The sequence below is a fragment of the Triplophysa dalaica genome, chromosome 17 (genome assembly GCF_015846415.1).
Source record: "Triplophysa dalaica isolate WHDGS20190420 chromosome 17, ASM1584641v1, whole genome shotgun sequence".
NCBI lineage: Eukaryota > Metazoa > Chordata > Actinopteri > Cypriniformes > Nemacheilidae > Triplophysa > Triplophysa dalaica.
The window spans coordinates 18273863-18280000 of NC_079558.1; the positions used below are offsets into that span (position 1 = coordinate 18273863).

Genomic DNA, 6138 nt, shown 5'->3' on the forward strand with positions numbered 1-6138 from the left:
CCAGAGAGGAGATGAAGCACACAGAACATGTGACAGTATTAGTGCCTGTTTTTTTCTGTTATACCGGCTCGAGTTTCCTCCATCACAGAGATGCTTCAGCAGGAGAGCCCTTACAGACAATATCAGACGTGCCACAGGTCTGAAGGATTGATAAACTCAATATTCAAAAATGCATTCAGCAGCATTACAAAGCTATGAGACAGGGTATAATTTAATAAATCGCTGATTGCGTTTTGCGGAAGAAAGCCGAATGCTGAATCATGGAAGGTAAATAATGGGGTAATTTCAGTTTTCGCGTAAATTGTTCCTTTGAGCTCGGCAGGATGTTGAAACCTTTTCCTCATGAATGTCTTTAGAGTGGAAGTTTCTGGTGAAAAGTTTTACAGTGAACAGTTTGCTTTGCTTTTTTATTTCTGTATTTAACCAAAGTCAGATTCCACCTCGGCTTGATTAATCCTGATCTTAGCGTATGATGTGCCCACAGACCGCCCACAGTCTGTTTTCCGGCCGTCTGAGGATTTCTGCATATTTTTCAATCCTCGCCTAGTGACCACATAATTCCTGGAGCCTTCTGGAACAGAATTATTCCTCTGGACCATTTTGCTTTCGTTGTGCTCTGTAGTGTGTACAGTATGCAGTCTGCCAAGTTGTCAAGCCAAAAGTGAACAAATATCAAAGTTATTGGCTTGGGAAAAAAGGAGTCGACTCTGAATCAAGCGAACGTTTCCTCTGTCGTTCGATTTTCGGTTTTGGGTTGGATTTGAATCACTCCGTTTAATGCCCGCTTACGTTCCATTTGCGTCACTGCACACGATGGACCAATCACAGCAGACTAGACCATCTGACCAATCAGATAAGAGTAGGCTGACTGAAGGTAGGGGATTAAACAGATGAATCGCTGAACGAATCATTTGAGAGTCAGTCAGGACGTGAGGTAACAATAACTGCCTATTATTAGAAAACGAAAGGGTTTTTACACCGTGTATGTACGTTAATGTGTTTTTGGACACTCCATAAACCAAACTAGGAATTTAAAAATCACAAACATTTACTCTTTAAATGATCATTTCTTAACTTTCTCAATGTTATTAATTCAAATAATGACGAGTCATATTGAACATCAAACTGGTGATGTTTCTTAACATTTTCTATATACATGAGCACAAATTCCAGTCTTCTTTTGATTGACAGTATATATCAGCCCTGATCATCGGCTGTTTTTAAACTATCGGCAGATAGATAGTGTGTATAATGGCTGATAATTACTGATTGTTGGCTGATATATCTGTGCATATCTGCTTTATAGTGATTTTAAGTTACTGGTAAAATAAGGTTATAATAATACTAATAAACAGTATTCACAAACTGTGAAACCAATCTAAGCCTGCTGTCTCTTCTGAGAATTACGTAAATGGATCAGAGTCACATGATAGAGTCTTTCATATAAACCTAAAGATACCGAAAGCCGTCTGTAATGAATAACGCTATGTTTAATAACCAGCTTTTCATTTTCGGAGCTCCACGCGTGTGTCAGTCCAAGAGTCGTCCTCAATAAGCAGAGCTCATGCACCTCACACGCTTCTAAACCACTTTTCCTCAACTTTCCTGAAGGACGATGACTCACCGTGTTTACAAGGGGATTTCACACCCAATTACTAGAGCCTGGCCGTGCCAGCGGGAGATTTTGCTTTCCCCTCTGTAGCACACTAGATATATCCACACACACCTGTCAGAGGGAAAAACTGCTTTACGTGATGTGCATATGACGGCCATGAAGAAACATGGGATCTTTAGAAATATAAAGTTTTGTAGTAGATAGACATTTTTAAAATAGGAAAATCATTTCTGTGTCGAATTTAAAGGAAGGTAGCTAAAACCTGCTTGAAAAGTAAATAAATGTCATCATCATATCCCAAAATTTCCACTTCTGCTTAATCTTTCAGTCTTTTACCAGCCAAAATAACCCTATTGTGGTACATGTACAGTACCAGGACTGTCACAATATCAGATTTTCACCACACCATCACTATACATGGCCATGTGATAACAATATGACTTTAGGGAAGGCAAGACAATTAGTCTTTACACTTAAAAAAATGATGTGTTACGAATGTTTTATTTTAACACATTCTGTGTTTATTTTCTATTAAATAAATGAAAGGTACAACACAAGTTGTGTTAACAATGACCTGAACAATAATAAATAAATTTAAATAAAACCTGAACACCTGTCCTTAACTGAGCACGAAATAGTCCCATACCAGTATATTGCAATAGACTACTCCTTATACCATGTGATATAAATAACTTTCTTAGAAAAGTAAGAGAACGAAATGTGTTACACATTACCCATGAGATTTTTGGGGGGATGTCGACTGTGGTTTTTTTACACACTTCTTCCTACAGTATATTGTATTTCTCTATGTTATTTTTATCGCTGAGCACTGTGATCTGCTTCGGTGGTCTTTTCAATGTGCTCTATAAATAAACATTGATTGATTGATTGAAGATGTTTTCTTCTTGTCTGCAGGTGTACAGTACTGTATTTGACTTCTTTGTTACAGTATTTCCCTCCCTCTCAGATGCAGTCATTGATAATAGAGCAAAACAACACTGTAGCACGGTCAATGTGACCGGCCACAGAAAAACAAGCTGACTGTCACAGCTCCTGATAAAAGCCTCTTTTGTGTCTGGTCTCATATCTTATATTGCTCTGTCAAGATAAACTGATGGAAATCTAATAAAACTAGAGGAGATGGCGAGTCTTTTATCTCCGGTGTGATGGATTACTATAATTCTTCTGTCAGAACAGACTCAAAACAAGTGAGGTCTGTAAAAGGGTACACTTTAAAACACTGAAGATTTAATTACTACTTAATACTACTTTCCTATTAGTACTGTTTTCAATTGGAGTCGCCGAAGATATTTAGGTGAGTTTTATGAAATTTATGAATTAGGTAAGTTTATGTTTAAAACAAAATTGTTGTAACAGTGTACATAGTAAAATATCCAGTAAAATCGTTTTTCATGTACATTTGCAATCTTTTTTTCTAGATTTTTTCCCGTTTTTTAAAAATGCATAACAAATCAGTGAAAAACAGTAGATTTCTGTAACATTTTGTACAATACTTGGGACTTGGCGTGTCTGAAACTAACACACGCAGGTTTGTCTGGACAAAGAAACAGATTTTTTTTTTAAATGTTTTAGAAATTTAAACATTAAGAATGCAAAGTCTGATAGAAAGAGGGTCCTCACAGAGGGAGACGGTTAACAGCCTCGGTAACGCAGTCTCATGCCGAGTTAATGGCCGGACCGGTCCTCTGACCACATCCAGTGTCTTTGAGATGATGTTGACAGCTGCTGGGGTGAACCTTTAGCGGTGACCAAAAAGCATCTTTTAGAACTGACAAGCTGCTCGAATCAAAACCTTTCCCTCGGAAAACAAAGTCACATTTCTGAAATGCAGTTGTGCATAAACATACAGGAGTGGCCAAACGTTGTGTCAAGAGGCCATATTCGGATAACATTTTTTTATTGTGATATTTTAAAGACCCCTCGGGTGTGATTAAAACCTCAAAATAAGTGACCCTGGATAACAAAACCAGTCTTAAGTAGGACGGGAACATTTTTAATCAAAGCAAAAAAAATCTTGTATGGGTCAAAATGATGTCGGTCCATTAAAAGGCCAATGAACATGGCGAGTGGCATGACATGCCAGTATCCGCTCCGTGCATAGGGGTATTTGGCGGGTATTTTTACACTCAAACACAACTACTCAACATGCAAAAATAAAAGATCTAAAGTATATCTTTAATAATAGGTTTGAATTTATGGGAGAGACATCAATTGTCCTACATTACTTTTGGCCACTACCTGTACATGCACATTCTACAACAAGTCTCAAACTAACAAAACATCGATTTATCATAATACATTTGTTTGTGCAGTACTCCTGTTCATGTTTTGGGAATCCGTCACATTGGTTTAGTTCGTAACCCGTCCTCCATTTCTAACCAGAAGATAAGACGACTTCAGGGAGAAGTGGTTGAGATTTTTGTAGAGGCACTTGGAAGCCCTCCAACCCCAACACAAATGGAGACGTTCCCCAAAATCAACTGTAGCCATTTTGTTGAAGAATTTGGGTCAGTTTGTATGGTGTTTCATATCTGCTGAGTATTTCATAATATTCACAGAGTTCTGTCATGTAATATGCACACTATAGCATTAATGATGCCCTTTTCACATCGAGCAGCCGGCAGGCTTGGAATCAAGCGTTGTGTTTGTCGTTTTAACACCGCGTGTTGCATCACATGAACACCTTTGAGTGGGCAGACTGCTGTTCATAGAGGATTTCAGGCAGATGTTTGTTGTTTCATGCTATGAGAGCTCACACGTGCCCGGGGCTCCCGAGGTCCTGTTTCATCAGACGGGCCCCAGGTGGCACGAGTATGAGGCCACGGCAAACTGATTCTGGGTCAGTTTATTTGTAGAACATTTGGATTATCCTTGCTGATAGCATCACAGCTGCAGACCAGCGTACCGAGGATGAAGAAAAGGTTATTTTAAACTATGGCGAAGACCCTTATAGGAGACATCATATGAAAACCCCACTTTTTCTATGTTTAAGTGCTATAATCGGGCCCAGGTTAAATCTAGCAAACCAAAAAATGTGAAAATAAGGAACCCGGTTAGTTTGTTTTGGTGTGCCTTTCTCTGCAAGCACCTGAGAAATCGAGTGGTTCAGATTTTGCTCCGGTTGTGATGTCCAAGACCGCCCCTTTATCTACACAGTTCCACCCACCACGCTCCGCCATTGTTGTTTACACAGGCAACAGCGGTGTACGTGACGCCATGGATAAGTTTGTGGACAACGTGCAATGTAGTCGCTCCACAGAGTCCGTCAGTCACGGGCTAAATAGAACATTCAAAGCCGGTGTTTAACTTGCTGTATGTAAATGTAAAATATAAGTGCAGATGTACACTTGGAGTTTAACTGTGTGAATGTTAATACATTATGTGTGTTAATATGTATAGCTGCGGCAAGCTGTTTGTTTTGCTTATGAACAGTGACGAACACTGCTGGTTAGTTTCGTTCTAAACGTCTCTAATCATTCGTACTTAGGCTCAAAGATCATACACAGCTAACTAGTTATGCTTTCACGTCGTGTGTGTAACGTCATAACTTTTCAACGACAAGCGCTTAAATCAACGTTATTCTGCTGAGATCTGCAGGTGGATTTGTGGCAAACATACACGTAAAATGTGAGCGCTGTTTGGTATGACAGATTTTTTTGTCTCCGTACGAATGATTTGACACGTTTAAGAAGAAACTAACCGCAGAGGGATTCAGGTTTTGATGAGGCAAGAAGTGTTTTGTTTACACAGCCATTGAGTGTTTTGAAGCAAAATATGTTCCAGACATTTCATGAAGATCCTAATAAATCATACCAACTTGTTGAAAGTGGTCGTTTGAGGAGACCTTAAATGTCACCTTTGCTGGATCACATTTGAGACTGTGTGATGCGTCAGTGAATCTCCAGAGGCCAGGCTACATCAATATTATCACGTCACACATTCACGTCCAAAACAAAACATGCTGAATTTCTGTTTTTGTTGTCAAACACCCGACCCAAACCATTGTGAAAAAGAGCACTACGGACTCTCCCAAAAATGGCCACCTTTAGATTTGTCTCTAGGCACTTGTTTAAAAGACACTAAATCAAGTTGACAACATGTAGTTTCCCACTGGACTTGAGTGAATATTCATGTGCATGTAATTTGTATTGATTCTATATTCGACCCCCTCTTGAAGGCGACACAAGACTTGATGAATATCTGATGAACTAAAACGACACGTGCCTTACGCATTATACCTGAAATATACAGCTCTCCGTATAGCGGCAGTACATCTAGTGTCATACTTCACTAATCCCATCTTTCTCTGGCCTATTTCTCTCTCTGTCTGCTATATTACAGAGCCTTTACCTTTTTCAGAGATCTCTCATCTCCCACTCCCCCTCCTTCGAGCTTCTGCACGCATCTCTAAATGAAATCCGACGTTTATTTGAATGTATTATTCCCGGCTCGGTCCCATCCAAGCATCCGCGCGGCCGCTTTTCCAGCCTGTCATGTATACT

At 39.5% G+C, this 6138-nt stretch overlaps 1 protein-coding gene across 2 annotated transcripts in view; it reads left to right on the forward strand.

The window, feature by feature from the left end:
• Nucleotides 1–6138, forward strand: part of prkg1b (protein kinase cGMP-dependent 1b) — a 102481-nt gene that overhangs the window by 24959 nt on the left and 71384 nt on the right. The gene's annotated exons all lie outside the window — the stretch shown is intronic.